We start from the raw sequence: 20,690 nt of genomic DNA, 5'->3' as shown, positions 1-20,690 counted from the left end.
TTTTAAAAAAGTTAATTTTGTATGTTTATTATATTTTGTGTTAAAAAAATAGAATATAATAGTGAATATATATATATATATATATATATATATATATATATATATATATATATATATATATATATATATATATATATATATATATATATATATATATATATATATATATATAAAATTATTTATTACATGTTTAGTTAAAAAACTAAAAATTTATGTCAAATAAAATAAAATAAAGTATAATTATATGTTATATTTCTTAAAAGAATGTTTTGTTGTTAAGAAGAATACAATGTAATGTAGTATTCTTTTAAAAAAATATAATTTTATATGTTTATTATATTTTGTGTTAATAAAATAGAATATAATAGTAATATATATAAAAACATTATTTATTACATGTTTAGTTAAAAAACTAAAAATTTATGTCAATATATATTCAATATGTTTTTATGTATGTTAAATGTATAGTTAATGTATATATAAATATAGAGTTAATATAGTTTTAAAATAATTAGAAATTTATAGTTGATGTGGTTAAATGTTTACTAAAAAGAGAATGATTGGACATATATGCGGTATGGAATATTATTGGTATTATCGTAGTTGGATGTACGATAGATTGGAACCAGAAAGACGTGCACTTAAACCCAATTTTATAGTAGGAGTTAATGGGTTTATCACGTGGGTGTTTGCTCGAGAATATTGTCGAAGCGAAGGAGGAGTTAGGTGTCTTTGTCTTAAATGTGGATGTAGACCTATAATTAGTGATTCAGAGGAAGTTGTCAGGCATTTGCATAGAAGGGGTTTCATGGAAAATTATTGGGTTTGGACGTTTAATGGTGAAAAACTACCGAGTAACATAGCAGAGACTAGCAATATGCATGCTTCAAGTAGTCGCCCGCCTATGGAATATGAGGAAAACTTTAATCTGATTGGTGACATTGTTGAGGATGCTTTTGGTGTGAACGTGACCTATGATCAACCTGAAGATTTTGATGGGGAAGAGTTGCTGAATAAGGAAGCGCAAAGATTTTATCAGCTGTTGAATGAGATGAATACGCCGTTGTTTGATGGGTCGTCTGACTCAAAGTTATCTATGTGTGTGAGACTATTGGCCGCCAAGTCAATTTGGAATGTTCCTGATCAGTGTTTGGAATTCTTCGTAAAAATGATGTTGGACTCAACTGCAATGAAAGACAACTTGCCTACAACATTTTAAGATGCAAAGAAGATGGTGTCAAAGTTGGGCTTAAGAGTAAAAAAGATTAATTGTTGCATTAATGGTTGAATGATGTTTTATGACAATGAGTTTGATACTCAAGATGGATTGCTGGAGGAATGTAAGTTTTATATGAGTCCAAGATATAAAATTCACAGTAGAGCCATTAACACTAATCAAGACCATGTAGCAGTAAACTCCATGTTTTATCTTCCGATAATACCAAGGTTAAAAAGAATGTTTGCTTCAATGCATAGTGCAAGTCAAATGACATGGCATCATACAAACAAAACAAGTCTAGGAACTATGCAGCATCCATCTGATGGCGAGGTATGGAAGCACTTTGATCGAATACATCCTGATTTTTCTGCAGAACCTAGAAATGTTAGGCTTGGATTATGCTCAAATGGTTTTGCTCCTTATGTTCAAGCGTCGGGAAGTGCGTATTCTTGTTGACCAGTTATTGTAACCCCTTACAACCTCCCTCCTGAGATGTGCATGACAAAACCATACATGTTTTTTACGTGCGTCATTCCAGGACCTTCGAGTCCAAAATCCGGAATTGATGTGTATTTATAACCTTTAATTTAAAGAGGTTGTGGATTAGAGAATGGACTTATGATATATCACGTAAACAAAACTTTACTATGCGAGCTGCCTTGATGTAGACCATCAACGATTTTCCATCATATGGCATGTTGTCTGGTGGGATACACATGGCAAAATGGGTTGTCCGTATTGTATGGGATACACCAAGGCGTTTACGTTGGATAAAGGGGGGGAAAGCTCGTGGTTTGACTGTCACCGCAAATTCCTACCAAAAACTCATCCGTATAGAAAATTCAAGAGAAATTTCAAAAAAGACGCACAGATAACAGATTCAGGTGGTAAGAAGAAGTCCCAACGCCCACGAGTAGTAGTATGTCAGTTACCTCAGTCGGCCATGTGTCCTCCTCTGCAGAGTCAGGTGTATCCTTTATCCATGGCCAAAACTCAAGCTTTTATGCCACTACTTTCCTCTTCGTTTCCATCTGACAGTTCGTCATTTCTTAGCCCACCTATACCACCACCTGGTTATCCAGTCCTGCATACACAGATGCCCCCGTCCTTCCAAAAGACACGGATGCCCCCATCCTTCCAGCAGACATATGTGCCCCATCCTTTCGACAGACCGGAGGATCTAGTTTTCCACCGCATATACAGACTAGTCGTACCCCACCTCCCCCACGTGTGCCCCCATTCTTCCAGCAGACCGGAGGATCTAGTTTTTCATTGTCCACATAGACTGGTCGCACACCACATCCCCCACATGTGCCTCCATCATTCCAAGAGACCGAAGGATCTATTTTTCCACCGTGCACACAAGATGATTATCAGGCGGAGGATGAGGATGAGGATGATGAGTTGAATGGGAGCGATCTTCGAGGGGATGATGATCCGAGCCATATTCATATCATTGAGGGGGGGTTTTTTATTTGGCCCGAAGGAAGCTCATAAGTTTCTTATTTGTCAATTTGTATTTAAGTATACGTTTCCATTTTTAACAACTTTATAATTAATGCTATTTCAATTAATGTTAGTTAGATTCGCGCCGAGCCAGACTGCTACCAAAGTTATAAGTTATATAATTCAGCAGAATTATAAAACATTTCTAAAGACTTTTAAAGATGTTAAGGGCAGTGATAGAGAACATTGGTTTAAGCAATTTCAGATATACTTAATTTATTGTTTAAGTTATTGTTATTTAAATGACTTTTTCATTACAGTTATCTAACTTTTATTTTAATGTCATACAACATTGCAGGAAAAATGTGTGTGGGAACCAATGAAAGAGAGGCAGATTAAAAAAATTATTATGGCAGAACTGCAAGACGACTTTCTGACATGCTACGACGTGTTAGAAAGCGTTGGGAACTTCATGGCATCCGTCCTAGTTGGAAGTATAAGCACTGCTGGGCATCTTCGACGCCTGGTAATAATTATTACCATTTTTTAAGTTATAATTTTATTTAATAATAGATATTATTGATTATAGTTAATTTTATTATTTAGGCTAAGGAATTGAATATACCACCTCTGATGACCGAGTTGATTGCCAGGACTCGGACAAAGAAAACAGGAGGTTTTGTTGGCGATTGTAGACAAAAAGCTATGGTAAGTTATTTAATTTACGATGTTCATATTTTTTTAATTTATTGGCAACTTTTGTGTCGTGATTTTCGTGTGGCATGTGAGATGTTGTGGCATGAAAATCATGTGGCAACTAAATTTGCAGCGTGAAAATCACGTGGCTATTTTTCATATATTATTTAAGTCAATTTAATTTAATTTAAATTATATTTAACTTATTTTATTTTGTATGTATAGGATGATTATCGAGCATTTCTTGTACAATTTCTGAATATTAATCCTCAATATACTCCAAGACCGGGAGAATCGCTTCATCCGGATGTGGATTTTTATCTTTGAAGTGAAGTCATTGGCGACAAGGAGCCTAACGGGTGTTTTTTTGGTGGTGGAAATTTGGCAGACACCTTGAGACCAGATGAGAGAACTATATATCAAAGAGTTATTGACGGGGAAGGAAGTTCACGTCCCGTAACTTTAACACCGGAACAGCGAAAAACAGTAAGACAATTGGCGATAAATAAGGCGAGACGCGATGCGGCGGAACGTGAAGCGGTTTGAAGGTCTAAATGTAGGCAATACAGAGTGAGCATCAGCGGAAAATGGAGGTCATGTCAAAGAGACAATCTGATAAGGAGACCCAAATGCGGCAATTTATGCAATCGTTTGGTGGAAACTAAAATGTGGATGGTTATGCGTCGACTAATCAGGAGGACGGAAATGATGGTGAGTTTCCCGACCCGGACTGATTAATGATTTACTTTAATTTTTATTTTTGTTGTTACTTTTGATTTTGAATTTGTGTAAAATATTAATTAATTTATAATTATATTTAGTAATATTTGGTTTATAATTTTAGTTTTATTAATTTATATATTTTAGTATATTTAGTTTATTAATTTAATTTATATATTTTAATATATTTAGTTTATTAATTTAATTTATCAATTTTAATATATTTAGTTTATTAATTTAATTTAATATATATATATATATATATATATTAATTTGATTTAAATTTAAAAAAAAAAATAGTGACGTGATTTACATGTCACTAATTTAGTGACATGTAAATCACGTTGCAACCTTTAAATATCCATTAGAATTTTTATTTGATAATTGCAATTTTTAGTGACTTGATTTACATGTCACTATTTAGTGACATGAAAATTACGTCGCAACTGAAGATTCTCTTTCTGCACCAAACCTGCTATGCTTGCTCTGACTCAAGATGTATGAATATCTGGGCCAAATTTAGCGACGTGATTTTCACTTCACTAAATAGTGAAGTGAAAATCACGTCACTACTGAGTTGCCACCTTGTCTCCTGCGGCGTAATTTTTCACATCGCAAATTATGGTTTGTGATATGTTTTTTCACTGTGGGGTGATTTTCACGTCACTAATGAGCTTTTTTGTAGTGATATCAGTACCACATACGCATACCATATCAATAGTCGTGTTTTAAAAATAATAAATTAGGATTTGAATCAAAAATATATTTTCCCCCTCTATAAAAATAATAAATATTATTTTTGTTTTGGTGTTATTTATAAAAATATATAAATCAATAGTAAACTTAGTCCTATTTATAAAAATAACATAATTTAAAAATATTTGATGATACTAAAATATTTTATCGTAATAAAAATTTTAAATTGACAAATTATATTGAAGAAATATTCAATCAAATAATATAATTCAATTAGTAATAACTATTTAATATAATTGATTAAAATTAATTTACGAATCAAATTATTCTATATATAAAAATATAAATATTTTGGTTTTGAAATTATTAATAAAAATATTTAAATCAATAAGAAACTTATTCTCACTATTATTCAATATTTAATAAATGTGTTAGTATTAGTACCATATACACGTATCATATAAGTACCCATGTGTATACGCACTAAATTATTTCATATTTTGATGAAATTGAGCTCATTAAAGTTTCAATTATTTTATATATAAATTAATCATTGATAAACTTGTCGGGTTAAAATTTTAAATTTTATAAATGACAAATAAATTGTATGATTGATAAAAAATATCATACAATTTTTTATACTATTTTTTCATACATTATTTATGTTTGGTTCTATTATTATCTATAATGAAGTCCATTTAATTCATTTAAATTGTATGATTATTTTGTACTCAAAATTTTTGTATGATTATATATTATTTAAATTGATTATCTTCTACCTATATACATTTTAAAAATTTGACGCCAATAAAATATGTGATTCTCCTATAAATTCATAGATGAAAAACTCTATACACTATTTTATTTATATTAATAAACTATTGTGTTCTCGTTTAAAAATATATAACTGTTTTTTTATGTGGTTCTCATATTTAATATTTAATTATACTTTATTTAATACATTACTAAATTTTTTATAAAGTTTTTATATATTGTAAACTTATAATATAATAATAGTGTACATATTTTTCATTAAAATATCACGAGTCTTAATAACAAAAAATAATTCCTTCTTATTTTTAAACAAGTTTCACATTCTTTTTTAATTATTTTATAAAATATTAAATTCTAACATTTAAATTAAATAATGAAATTGATAAAATTTTAAATAAAATACGTATAAAAACTCAAAATATGTTTAATAAATTTTAAAAAAAATTAACAATGAGTACATAATAATTTGATTGTTAATCGATAAAAATATTTTTTTTTGAAATATTTAAATTTAGAGAAAACTTATCAATTTCATTTTTTACTTTATTTTTTTGAAATATTTAAATTTAGAGGAAACTTATCAATTTCATTTTTTACTTTTTTTTTTCAATTTAGAACGTAACTATTTTGCGGTGATTATTTTATATTTTTTTCTTTGTTATATAATGTTTTTTAATATTAATTTGTACTATATTTAAAAAATTATCAATTCTATAGCATATTTTAAGTGAATTGAATATAATTTTATTTAAAATTAATAGTAATTCACTTTGAAGAAGCGATTTCCGGCAACGTTTTACACAAACACAGATTTCTCAATCCTAAGGTTTTAACTGTCGAGGTGCTTTAAACTCCTAGTCTTAGGCCTAGGGAGATAATTGGTAGAAGAGACTCTTAAGGTTGGGGGGAGGTAGGGTTTGATATGGGGCGCGGCCGGCCAAGGAAAAAGGCGGCACAAACCCCACTTGCGAAGATTCGGGTGTTCTCGACAGGCACAAACTCAACTGAGAAGAAATCCAACTCTATGGGACAACACGAAACAATCATCGCGGAGATACCGATTCTGGAACCAATCGTGGAAGAAGTAGAGGATGAATGACACAAGAAGAAGGAAGATGATAACGAGAACACCCAACCACAACTTTGGGTGGATGTGATTAAAGGTAACAGACTACCATCGAAAGGAGGAGAAATTGAATACACAGCGCCAGTGATAGTGAATGTGGAAGTGGAAGTTGTCATAGAGGAATAAGATGTGGTATCAGAAATGCATTTCTGGGCTAATGCTCTCATCATGTACGCGGTTGGAGATGACTTATCCATGAATGCAGTGAAGAAGATTATGATGAACACATGGAATTTTGTTAACACTACCAGAACTTTACTATAACGGAGAGGGATATTTCTTGGTAAGATTTAAATCGAAGAGTGATAAGGATGCGGTGCTCATGAGGGGGCCATACACCATCTTCAAGAAACTTGTCCTATTACATGAATAGACACCTAGATTCACACTAGAAGAGGATGTGCTGCGGGTTCTTCTGATATGGGTGATCTTCCCCCAATTTCCTTTGATTTACTGGGGAGATAAAAGCATTGGAAAGATTGCAAGCGCAATAGGAAAACTAATAATGACAGACGAATGTACTGCAAAGAAATTGAAAGTATCATATGCATGGGTCTTAATTGAAGTTGACGTGCCAAGGAACTGAAAAATGAAATAACAATTAGAAATCCATAAGGAGGGAAGATGACACAGAGGGTGGATTATGAATGGAAGCCCCCGTTCTGTAGCAAATGAAACAAAGTTGGCCATGTTTGCAAGCAGAAAGAGACAAAGAAAATTGAACAAAAGAATGACTGGCAGAGCAAGCAAGACACTAAACCAGAAGCTACAAGTATACCAATGATAATAAATGAGCCAAAAGATACACCTGAGTGCAGCAATAGCAAGATAGAAGAAATGGAAAAAGTTATTGAGGAAAAAATGCAAGAGATATGGAAGATTGTAAGGTCTGGAAATCATAGCAAAGGGAAACATACTACTACGCTAAAGAAGAAGAAGGAAGCAGTAGAAGCACCAGATTTACTAAGCACAAATCACTATGCCAAATTTGTTTTTTAGCAGCACCCTTACGAAAGCGCTGGCATGGGCTTCACTAAAAACAAAATTAAAAAACACGCTAAAAAAACATTAAAAAAGCGCTGGTATAGGATATGTCTACAAAAGCGCTTTCCAAAAGCGCTGGTATAGGCCACCTTACGAAAGCGCTTTGTAAAAGCGCTGATATAGGGGTAGATATGAAAGCGCTTCAAAAAGCGCTGGTATAGGTATAGGGTACAAAAGCGCTTTTAGCGAAAAAGCGCTGGTATAGGGTTACCTATGAAAGCGCTTTTGAAAAGCGCTGACGTAGGTCATTTTAAAATTACATTTTTTAAAACAAATTAAAACAGACGCGTTTTGTCTTTCATTATTTCATCGTTCTCACTGTTCTTCACTGCCCTCACTGTTCTCTTCTTCATCGTTCATCCTTAACAAAAGCTACAGCCGACCACCACTCAACGTCTGTCGCCGCCGCCAACCTCCACAACACCGACCACCACTCAACATCTTCTCGCCGCTGCCGCCGTTCTTACTGAGTTGTTTCACTTTGTGAAGGTTAGCGAAATTCACTATTGTAGTTTTAGGGTCTGTAGTAGTTTTAGGGTTTTGTGTTAGGTTTTAATGAATGGGTTTTCTGTATTATTGAATCCTATTATTAGTAATTTGCAGAAGCCATAAAATTCATGCGTGCTGTGAGTAGAATCGAATAGAGGATTTCATTGCTTTCAGTGCTTTTTCTAATTAGAGAATCGAATGAAAACTGATACTAATTAGCCTCTGAAGAACGTATTATTAGTAGAAAGAAACAGAACAGTTTTGTTACCCATTTTTGGTCTTGTCATGATTCCACCAATGTCCTGTGTTGAAAATGATATATTATATCAGCATTATAATACTGAGAATTAGTAGCCCAATTTTATTTGAATTTGAAAAGTGATTTGTAGCAACTTGTATCGTATCAAAGCTAAATTGCAATGACTCAATGACCATTATTTCATCTTCTCCGTCGTCTTCGTATTCTTCATTGTTAGCTTAGGACATTAACCAAGTTAAATAAGATAGTTTTTTTAATGGCGCTGCTATGGCGATGACAGTATGTGTTTTGTTGTGTCCTGCGCCACAAATTTAGTCTCAGTTACTAATATTTTCACTGTATTTAGTGTGTGTGATTTTCAAGCAAGCATCTTTAATATATAGATATGAGAATTACGTTTTCTTTTCTATATGTTTAAATTAGAATTTGAAGGACTGAATTTCATGTGTCTATTAGGATGTAGGTTCTTTTAGAATCTTTCAATCAATTTTGTCTTAGTGGTTACTAACTTTGTGAATTTGCTATAGGGGTAACTTGTGTAGAGTGAAAGTTTAATCGTTTCCCGGCCTAGTTCGACGTTTGGCGTTTTCTTGAGTTCGGTAACATCCGAGGTAAATTTCTTTCTCAAATTACTGGTATTATGATGAATTTTGCAGTATAGAAACTAATTTTAATATGTTCAATCTAGATTGGGTTTTTTTTGATATTGTGTTAGTAGTGGTGTATTTAACAGCATCGTGTGTGTGTTTAATTTTACAGTTACTTTGAAGCCTCTGGTTTCTACTTGTACAATGCCGATTCAAACCTACCCGTCTCCCACATCAAGTCCAACTCAGGTTACTAGCCCTTTCTTCTTGCTTATAGTTTGTTGTTTTTTGCTTATAGTTTATTGTTTATGGTTCTATTTAATTTCAATTTAGTGTCTCTCAATCAGTTTTTTGGTTTGTGGACTTATATTACCTTGAAATAAGGTAATGTCTTCTTTAAGAAATCGGGGGTAGGCTGAAATAAGGTACTGTATTCTTTTAGAGACTCAAACAATCGAGACAACTGTAACTTCCTATCTATAGTATATTTTTGTACTATAGTTGCATAACATTCTATTATTCACACTTTATAGGATCTCACTAGGTATTTTGATCAAGACATAATGATGATAGCTATTTATTATCTTGACAGAATTCCTTAGTACCTGATAGAGAAACCAAGAAGCATTTGTTTAGCTTAATTAAGACATGGATAAGACATGGATGAATTCAAACCGATTGTCGAAAGAGTACGAGAAAGGGGTATGGGAATTCGTTGAGTTTGCGGTTGCGCACTCCAAAGACCCGCTTCGAATGCCGTGTCCTTGCTTGGGTTGTTGTTATGGGGGTAAGGTTGGCGGGAATAAGTTGGCATCCCATTTACTACGGTTTGGAATTGATAGAAGTTATACATGTTGGACAATGCATGGTGAGAAAAGTAACGGGAATGCTGAGTCGAGGTGTAATAGGAAGTATGCTTCAAACGACGATTGCACAGACACATACGATTGCGATCGAGTCGAAGAGATTGCAGAAGCGCTTGAAGAAGATCTTGAGGATTGTCCCAAAATGTTTGAGAGGTTGGTAAGCGATGCAGAGAAACCGTTGTATGATGGTTGTTCAAAATTCACAAGATTGTCTGCGGTGTTAAAGTTGTACAACTTAAAGGCAGACAATGGATGGTCGGATAAAAGTTTCACAGAGTTATTAGCCCTTATGAAAGATATGCTACCAAAGGATAATGTTCTTCCCAATCGAACGTATGAAGCCAAAAAGATGTTGTCCTCTATTGGCATGAGCTATGATAAGATACATGCATGTCCAAACGATTGCGTTTTGTTTCGAAACGAGTATGCAGCGTTGAATGAGTGTCCTAAATGTGGTGCCCCTCGATATAAGAAAAAGTTGTCTCCTGCTAAAGTCTTATGGTATTTTCCTATAATTCCGAGATTTAGACGCATGTATCGTAGTGAGACCGATTCAAGACACTTGACTTGGCATGCAGATGAAAGAATTATTGATGGAAAGTTGCGACATCCGGCAGACTCACCACAATGGATGAAAGTTGATACTGATTATCCTGAATTTGGAAAAGAAGCAAGAAACCTTCGGTTGTCATTGTCTACTGATGGAATGAACCCGCATGGTATTCAAAGTATCTCGCATAGCACATGGCCTGTGATTCTTATGATTTATAACCTACCTCCGTGGCTATGTATGAAGCGTAAGTACATGATGTTATCTATGCTAATTTATGGGCCTAAACAACCAGGGAATGACATAGACGTATACTTGGCACCCTTAATCGAAGATTTAAAGTTTTTGTGGAAGAACGGTGTGGAGGTTTACGATGGGTATAGGAAGGAAAGTTTCAACTTGAGGGCGATGTTGTTTGGAACAATTAATGATTTTCCAGCATACGGAAATCTATCCGGGTATAGCAATAAAGGTCAAAAGGCGTGTCCTGTTTGTGAAGATGAAACCGATACGACACGATTGGAGCTTTGTCAGAAGAATGTCTTTCTCGGCCATCGTAGATTCTTAAATTCTAATCATCACTACCGTGGGTGGAGAAAAGCATTCAATGGAAAGGCCGGACATCGTACAGCCCCGCCTTTTTTGTCAGGTGATCAAATTTTTGAAAAGGTGAAAGATGTGAGCACTCAGTTTGGCAAGCCTTTTGCACATTCACTTGTCAAGGGTGGGTGGAAGAAGAAGTCAATTTTTTTTGAACTTCCATATTGGAAGTCGTTGTATGTAAGACATTTCCTGGATGTTATGCATATTGAAAAAAATGTATTTGACAGCATCATAGGTATGTTACTCAATATACAAGGAAAGTCTAAGGATGGCCTTAACATAAGGAAGGACATGGTAAACATGGGAATGAGAACTGAATTGGGACCCGTGACGAAAGGAAGACGAACATATATGCCACCTGCTGTTTACACTCTATCTAGAAAGGAGAAGAAAACATTGTGTAAGTTCCTCAGTGAAGTTAAAGTTCCAGAAGGCTACTCTTCAGATATTAGAAGACTTGTGTCCATGAAAGACCTCAAGTTAAAGAGTTTGAAGACGCATGATTGCCATGTTATAATGGAACATTTTTTACCAATAGGTATACGTTCTATTCTGCCAGAAAAAGTAAGAAGCGCAATAACTAAGCTGTGTTTCTTCTTCAGGTCAATTTGCAGTAAGGTGGTCGATCCCGCGATCTTACCAACATTGCAAAAAGAGATAGTTGTTACTTTATGTGATCTTGAAATGTATTTTCCTCCCTCGTTTTTTGACATAATGGTTCATCTAGTCGTTCATCTTGTGAAAGAGACACAATTGTGCGGACCAGCTTATATGAGATGGATGTACCCTGCTGAACGTTATATGAAAATATTAAAAGGGTACGTGAAAAACAGAAGTCGACCGGAGGGTTGTATTGCCGAACGATACGTTGTTGAAGAAGCGGTTGAGTTTTGTACTGAATATCTGTCAAATGTTCAATCAATTGGACTCCCCAAATCTCATATTGTCGAAAAAAATGAAGGAAAAGGCTAATTGGAAATAAAGTTGTGACAATATCAATGGTCGAACGGGATCAAGCGCACTTGTATGTTCTGCACAATGAGATTGAGGTTGAGCCGTATGTTGAAATGCACAAGGTTGTTCTCCGAGATTTAAATCCGAATAGAAATGAGAACTGGATAGTACGAGAGCACAATCGAAGTTTCATACCGTGGTTTACGGATCATATTTATTCAAAGTATCGTTCAGATCCTGCTTCAGTAACAGAAAGGTTGAGATGTTTAGCCTATGGTCCAAGTGTAATTGTGCTTTCTTATAGCGCATACGCAATTAATGGATACACATTTTATACCAAAGAACAGGATGATAAAAGTACTATGCAAAATAGTGGTGTTACCTTGGTAGCTGAAGCAATGCACATATCAAGTGCGAATGACTTGTATGTTCTGCACAATGAGATTGAGGTTGAGCCGTATGTTGAAATGCACAAGGTTGTTCTCCGAGATTTAAATCCGAATAGAAATGAGAACTAGATAGTACGAGAGCACAATCGAAGTTTCATACCGTGGTTTACGGATCATATTTATTCAAAGTATCGTTCAGATCCTGCTTCAGTAACAGAAAGGTTGAGATGTTTAGCCTATGGTCCAAGTGTAATTGTGCTTTCTTATAGCGCATACGCAATTAATGGATACACATTTTATACCAAAGAATAGGATGATAAAAGTACTATGCAAAATAGTGGTGTTACCTTGGTAGCTGAAGCAATGCACATATCAAGTGCGAATGACTTAAATCCGAAATTTGCAAATTTGTCATATTTTGGGGTTATCGAGCGCATTTTGGTGTTTGATTACGCGAAGTTTCAGATTCCTGTATTTGGTTGCAAGTGGGTTGAAAATAATAGTGGCATACGAATGGATAAGTCAGGATTTTTGCAAGTGGATCTCAATAGGGTAGGGTACAAAGATGAGCCTTTCATTCTAGCCTCTCAAGCTAAACAAGTGTTCTATGTCAATGATCCGACAAGTACGAAATGGTCTATAGTGCTTTTATCTAACAAAATAGTTTATGAAAACATTCAAGATCAAGGTGATATTGGTGTTGGCATTGAATCTTGTACAAGAAACGATCAAAATGAGAATGAATCTTGTACTAGAAATGATCATAATGAGGGTATTTGCATCAATCCAACCGTCCGCGTTGTTAAGAGACGCGTAGAACACAATCCTACCAAGAAAAGAAAGAGACGTTAGTGATAAAGGTAATAGTATACATATTTCGACTAATTTGCTTTATTCAATTTGTACCGATTGTTTTATTCAATAGTATAGTACTTATTCAATTTTGGTGCATATTCTCGTTTTGTGCATAACTTTTGAACCATGTATCCGTTTGTCGACTTCTTTACATGTAACTATACTATTTTGACGATTCCGGAGCTGTTCATGCACTTATCTTTACATTTCGGGACTGTTTTTTATCGGTTTTGCTTCTGCCCGTAATCAAAAGTCGGGCTTAGGGTCTGAATTTTGGAAAACCGACTTTATTTTTGAGTCCGTGGGGACGTTTTACCATAGCCATGTAAATTTCGTTCAATTCCGACAACTTTCTTTTTTGACGCTTATTTTGATTTGTACCGATTTCGTTTCCGATTTACTTGTACATGCATGGTTTGACTTCCATTTGACTTGTATAGATTGTTAGCTTATTAATAGTGTACTAATGTGCTTTAGTTTGTTTGATACAGGTTCAATGGCTCCGGATAGAGATGCTCCACCTGAAAACTCACAAGAAAACTCACAAGAAAGAGATGCTCAAGAAAGAGATGCTCCGGGTACAAATGCTCCACCTGATACTGAGGAAAAAGAAGTTGCACGAGGCATCACCATTATGAAGGGAATCATTCGACATAGAGACCAAGGATTAGTATACCATTTGGAATGGAATTCTGAAAACCAACCAATTGGTCCTAATTCTGCAAAGTTGACAAGCTATATTGGTACACTTGTTCGTATGCATATTCCAGTCTCCGTAGCTAAATGGAATCTGAAAAGCGAAGAGTTGGATGCGAAAAAAAAAAGCGATTTGGGACGAGCTTCAGGTATATATCATATATGGTTGTTGTTATTATCTTGACGATAAGTTGTTTAAATTACTTATACTAACACACTATGCGTATGTTTTTTTGCAGAGGACTTTTGAGATACCAGATGATCGTAGACGCTACATACTTAGTTTGGCCGGAAAAAGATATAGAGGGTGGAAAGCTTTTTTGACAAACACCTATCTTAAGGATAAAGATGGAAACTTTCCTGAAGAGTGTCATACCCCAAATTTGTCCTACCCTTATTTATCTGGCTTATAATTCATAAACGTACATCCATTTAGGTCATACCATCGCATGCATCCATATCATTGGTCCTTGATCAGAAGAAGAAACTTGAAGCCTAATATGGGGTGTCATCATCTTGCCCAAGATCTTTTGAAATCAGGGTTTTCTCATTCTCAACTCAAGGCATTGGTTGAAAAGTACAAGCTTGATGTTCATCTGATTATCCTGAATTAGGGTTTCCTGACCAAAGTCAACACAGTTGACTTTTTGGTCAAATACATTGATCAAGAGTTGATTTTACGGAGAGAAGTGGCATGATGCTTGTGTGGAAGTGTTCAGTTGATTTCTAGGGGTCAGAAGGGGATTAATCGGGAACTTCATGGAAATCGGAAGAAAATCAGAACAGTTGACTTTTGGGTCAAAATCAGGTCAATCACTCGAATATTGACTTTTGGTGGAAAATCGGTCAAGAAAAGTCAAAGAATGAATAAAATCGAGAGTTTAACAAAAGTTGCCAAAAATAGAAAAAAATTAAAGATGGAAAGTTTTCATACTTATAAAAATTTTGGCCTTTAAAAGCTTGATGATCAGCCTACTTCATAGCATAATTACACGTGGCAAATGACATTTTCTGGAAAAGTTCCCGACATCAAAGTTGTTCCTCTCATGGAGGAGAACAACTTTGTAGTTGGACACTTTTTCATTTGAAGCTTGGTTGAAGATCTATTGAGGTTTGAAGTTGAGATTTTTCACTTGAATCAAGTCACAAAGCTCGGCAGATTTTAGGCCATACGTAAAGCATTTCATCGAACACGTGATGTGCCATATTTGAAGCGAGTTTCAGGACAATTCAAAAACCCCACAAGGGCAAACTTGATAGGCATCCACTCTTTGTCGTGCCCTCTACACAATGAACCAATTATTGAGCCATTTGGATAGATATTGAGTCATTCATGAAGCCCCAAAGTCAAGTGCTCACCAAGCCACCACTGCAATGGCAGGCTGGGCAAAATCCAGGTCACGCGCATGCATTTTGTCAAACATCTGGCATGCCATTTTGGACATCAATTTTAGGACTCTACAAATATCCATTTGGGTCAATCTTGATGTCAAACCGCTCATGGCTATGTGCTCTTTCCAACAAGCCATAGATGGAATTTATTGAGTGTGTGTGGAGCAAGATAAGAAGACCTAAAGTTGCTCCCTGACCAAGTCACGTTTAACCAAGGTATAAGCCCGAAGTGAGGCATACGCACGCAGCCATTGTCCAGTTGTGTACCATCATGTTCCAATGCATTTTTAAGGGATTGTAGACATTATCCCTTGATCATATCAACACAGAACATGCTCTATCATATGCCCTCTTCCATTAGAGAGAATGTTGGTGCCAATTGGTTGATTGTGCATGGAGTTACACAAGCATAAAGTTCCCTATTTAGAATGATGAGAATGGTTGGTGTCTACCATATTGTGCACATGAAAGGGATCTTGCACTTACTCTAAAAATCCATGCATCGTTGCAGAAACAAAAAAAACACGTGGAAAACATGCCATTAGTGATTACTTGCTTGCTAAGATTTATGGGAAAGATTCACTACGTCACACCCTATCATAACTTTCCATACACCCTCACCCTATATAAGCTCAAACTCCACCATAACTCAAGACACTCACTTTTTTTTATTCACTTTCAGATAGCTCCCTCTCTTTCTCTCTTCGGTTCTCCCTCACTCTTCACACTCTCCAAAAAAGTTTGTTACAAATTGTAACAAACTCCTCCATTTTCATCTTCAGCCGCCAACAACCTTCACTACAACCACCACTCACCTCCACTCGCTACCATCATCCACCATCATCTTCACGGTAACCACCATCTTCATCCTCCACCAACAACCGTAACCATCATCCTCAAGCTCCTGCAATTCTCATCATCGTTTCCACCATAACCATCCAACAAGCTACGCGGATCTTCAGCATCAGTGTCGCGCCGGTTTCATAACAAGCATCAGTGAGATCAAAAAGCGAGGGATCAGATCGCGAAAGTTCCCTTCCACGCGCTCTCTTGCAAGATTCAACAGGTAGATGATTCAAACTTTCTCAGCATATCAAATACCATAATAGGAGCCTGTATCTGTGTTGGTGCTTGCTGCATTCTGTATAGATCTAAACGTGTGATTGCGTTACGTGAATCCAAGCTTTCATAGAACATAGGTTTTGCTCTTGAGATGAGCATGTAGGCTGAGCGTGATGTTATACTTCATTGATTTTAATGTGAGTTAGGATCTTTTCGTTGTGCTTCGGTCATGAAGTTAGGGTTGGTTTTATTGAAAACGAGTGGTAGATTCGTGCTCAGCAAAGGAAATCGGGTTGAACCATATGTCGCTACCGCGAAAAATGGAATCAGAGTCGCCACTAATATATTTATCCCATAAGGGAAAGGAATACCAGGAAACCTAACTCAGAATAAGAATAAGGTCTTTCGACCAGAGAACAGGGCACGGGAGTCGGTTACGCAAGGGGAAGGTGTTAGCACCCCTCACGCCCATCGTACTCGATGGTATCCACCTATGTTTGTTTCTATCTAAAGGGTGTCTAATGTCTAAAACCTAAATGCAAATGAATGAAAAAGAAACACGGGGAAAAGAAGGAATTATTTACAAGTGTGTTCGCTTAGGCCCCGCGACCCAATGCCTACGTATCCTTTTCAGGAATCAGAACGACCGTAGTTCGGCTCCATAGTTTCCATTTGTTTTGTGTTTTTTAATTGAACAGCGGTTAAGGTCACAATCCACGATGCTCGACCTTTGGAGACTTATACGCCTACTTTTGGAAAGGACTTAACATGTTCTTAAGCGCCTAACAAGGCAAAAGAGTGAACTTGGGTTTGTGTTTTTTATGTAACTACATGATGAACAAAACCCAATACAAGGTTTCGCACCACTTCGTCACTTTGTTTTAATTCGAGCCTTTATTAAGTGTTTTAAATGTTTTTGGTTGGGTATTTTTTAAGGGGATTTACTTTGCGATTAGAATCACATAAAATGTATAATGATCGAGAAGCAGATTAGGGAATGGATCCCACTCACTTCTATCCCATTATATAATGTTCAAGAAACAGATTAGGGAATGAATCCCACTCATTTCTATCCCATTAATTAATGTTTGAGAAACAGATTAGGGAATGAATCCCACTCATTTCTCTCCCATTAAGTAGTGACCGAGAAACAGATTAGGGAATGAATCCCACTCATTTCTATGCCACTAAGTGATTGAGAAACAGATTAGGGAATGAATCCCACTCATTTCTCTATCACTTTATTAATGTGATTCGCCTCTTTATTTTATTAATGTTTTAAAGTTGAAAAAGAAAAAGAATGAACAAGGGAACTAACCTATTCTCTAATCTAAGTTATTCTAATCTAAGTCTAATGGCCCTAAGGTCAAGGATACCTATCCTAACCTATCTCAATTCCTCTCAACAAAGAAGGAAGAGTCTAAGGGAACATGGCAAAAGAATGGAGTTACAACTCCAACAAGATGAGAAGAGAGCCCTAGGGCAGTAGCAAATCAAGGAAGTAAATGTCCTAAATCAAACACAAAAGCCATATGGCACTACACGAAAATATTCACAAAGAGTTACCAAAGTATCGCATGAATCGTTACTTAACAATTAGCGAACAAACGTCCATCAATCAAAACAAAAATGAAATGAAAACACGAACAAAGCTTAAAGTCAGTAGCAATTAGTTCATTTATAGGTCCAAGACCTTATACCAATCTATGTTAGTCAATTAACTTGAAACAAACAAAGCTCTAACAAAACTATACAAAACTAGGTCAAAACTAGTTAATAGAATTCAAATGGTGAATGAAGTTTAGAAAAATGCAATCAAATGATAGAAGTCAGTAGCTAATAACCTCTAATAGGTGTCTAAACAATCATGGAATCAAGTCACAAAGTTTCATACAAAATTATAGGTCATTCGGACAAGTTACGATACAATCGTTAATCAAAAGCGAGTTATTTACAAGTGAAAAAGGAAAGTCAAGTAAAATAAGAAAACATGACTTGAAAAATTCAACTCCAGGTCTTAGGACCTCTAAACATCCCTACTTATATGTACAAAAAGAAACTAAGTCAATTGCATAAATGCAAAGCAAATTATAGGTCAAATTCACATGGTTATCCGTTTAGGAACGTGCATAAATCGGGTATAGAAAATCTAATGAAAACCTAACCAAAACATAGAATTAGACTTTTATCTTTTTCACACAATATGGTATATGAGTCTACTGATATCACACAAAAAGTGGCAATTAAATTCTACTCCTAAGGTATTAAACAAAATTAATTTGCAAAACCGATCAAACTTAAAGACTCAATGAACATGTTGGAAGAAATGATTTATTAAAAACAACAAAATAAGTTCTAAAAATCTAACAAAAATATCAAAATTTTCTACACACATTATTCTATTTAAGACATATTTTTATTTATTTTTTATTTGAATTAAAACTGGAATTACGAATTAAAAATTAAAGAGAAAATAAAATTGCAAGTAAAAAATCTGTCTACCAGGGGGGTGAAAAAGCAATAACGAAATGAACTGAAATTATATTGCAGCGCGTTGGGCCATATTCCTGGGGGTGGGGAAATGAATGGTGCTAAGCCCATAGCTAACAAGTCAAAACGTGGCCCAGGACTACCTATTACCAATTATCCATTTTTATTTTCTTTGTTTCCATTAGCAATATTAATCAGCATGCATAAAGAAAAATTTGTAACGTGAACCCTTACATAAACATATCAATTGGTCAAGTTTCATTAAGTGACTAAAAGACAAAAATAAACTTCAGCCAATCACGATCCGCCACATAGCCATGCCAATCATATGAATGAGACAAACAAATACAAAATAATGGGAAACAAGCCAATGGATGGGCGACACATACGCAATCGGTGAGAAAAAAGGGGCTAGAGATTCAGACGCCGGAGCTCCGCTCCGGTCGTCTTCTCCGGCGGCTTCCACGGCGGAGCCAGACCATATTTCTCAGAAATACAAAAAGCCAACGTCTTCCTCTTCGGAATTTCACGCTGGTTACGGATCCGGTGTCCAATTTCACCAATCTTGCCGCTATTACGCAAACTGAGGGCATCAAGTAAACCCTAACAAGAACTAAATTCACCAAAGCTCAATCTAAACATATCACTGCACTCACAGTCGATCATAGGAGACGAAAATGTGACTCAAGCATTCAAACAATCATCATCTTAGCGAAAACGAAATTGAATTCAAGAATCCACAACTTCCATACAAATGCAACAAACACTTGAAAACATGGTGGTACTAATTCCTAACCCAATCCCTGATGACGGGTTCCAGGCCTATACATGCTTCTAATGCCATGGAAAGAATCACTTACTTGGGGAGAATATTGATCAAGATTTGAGGAGAAATCCGAGTACTCTTTTGTTCTTTGAAGAAGATGAATGCGAAGCTTTTCGAGATATATCCCTATCCGAGAAATAAACTCGGATTTGTTGAAAATTCGAACTTGACCAATCCACTAGTAATGAAGAAGATGATGGATCTTGAGATGCGTATCAATGGAGAAAGGTCCGGATTCTTGAATAGGAGTGTGGAGAGTGATGGTTGGTCAAGAATGAAGGAGGTGGTTGAAGAAGAATGGGAGTTTGTGGTGGTGGTGGAAAAAAGTGGTTATGGTGGTTAGAGAGAAGAGAGAATGAGTGAGAGTGAATGATGGGTGAGAGGTTTTTGAAAACTGAAAAACGAAAAAAGTCCCTCGTGTGTGAGAGGTGTAGAGTTTTTATAGTGAGAGTGTGGGTGTATGGTGAGTTGCAAGTAGTGGATCTTTTCTTCCCTAAACTTAGTGAACAAGTGTTTCCTCTAATAGCAAAGTTTGCCCTCTCTTTTATTCTTGCATGAATGGCATGGTTTAATGAAGTAATGATAGTGATGGCTATTAAAAATGCTGCTAGTTCTGCCTTGAATCTTACTGCATGCATGACTTAAGTTTTTTTTATATTGGTATACTTGCTTGCAACGAACAGTCAATGCCCTCACTTTTCATGCCAAGACCTCCCACTACCATTCACCATTTGTTTCGATTTTACTTCGGCGTCGTAAAGGACCTGGAAATGAACAAGACTCGTGTTGAAACTGTAAGGTGGAAACACTTGTAGCTCATACAAGATTGCTTAAAACATGATACCATGCAACTTTGTAGGGTTCACGCACGCATGCCCAGGATATTGGCTTGTGCTTAGGTCAACATTCATCTTTCTCGACAAGTGACTTAGGAGCTTCGTATCTTATGCA

This window comes from Vicia villosa, linkage group LG3, assembly GCF_029867415.1.
Source record: "Vicia villosa cultivar HV-30 ecotype Madison, WI linkage group LG3, Vvil1.0, whole genome shotgun sequence".
Taxonomy (NCBI): domain Eukaryota; kingdom Viridiplantae; phylum Streptophyta; class Magnoliopsida; order Fabales; family Fabaceae; genus Vicia; species Vicia villosa.
The sequence above is the reverse complement of the archived record's forward strand: the minus strand, read 5'-3'. Positions refer to the sequence as shown.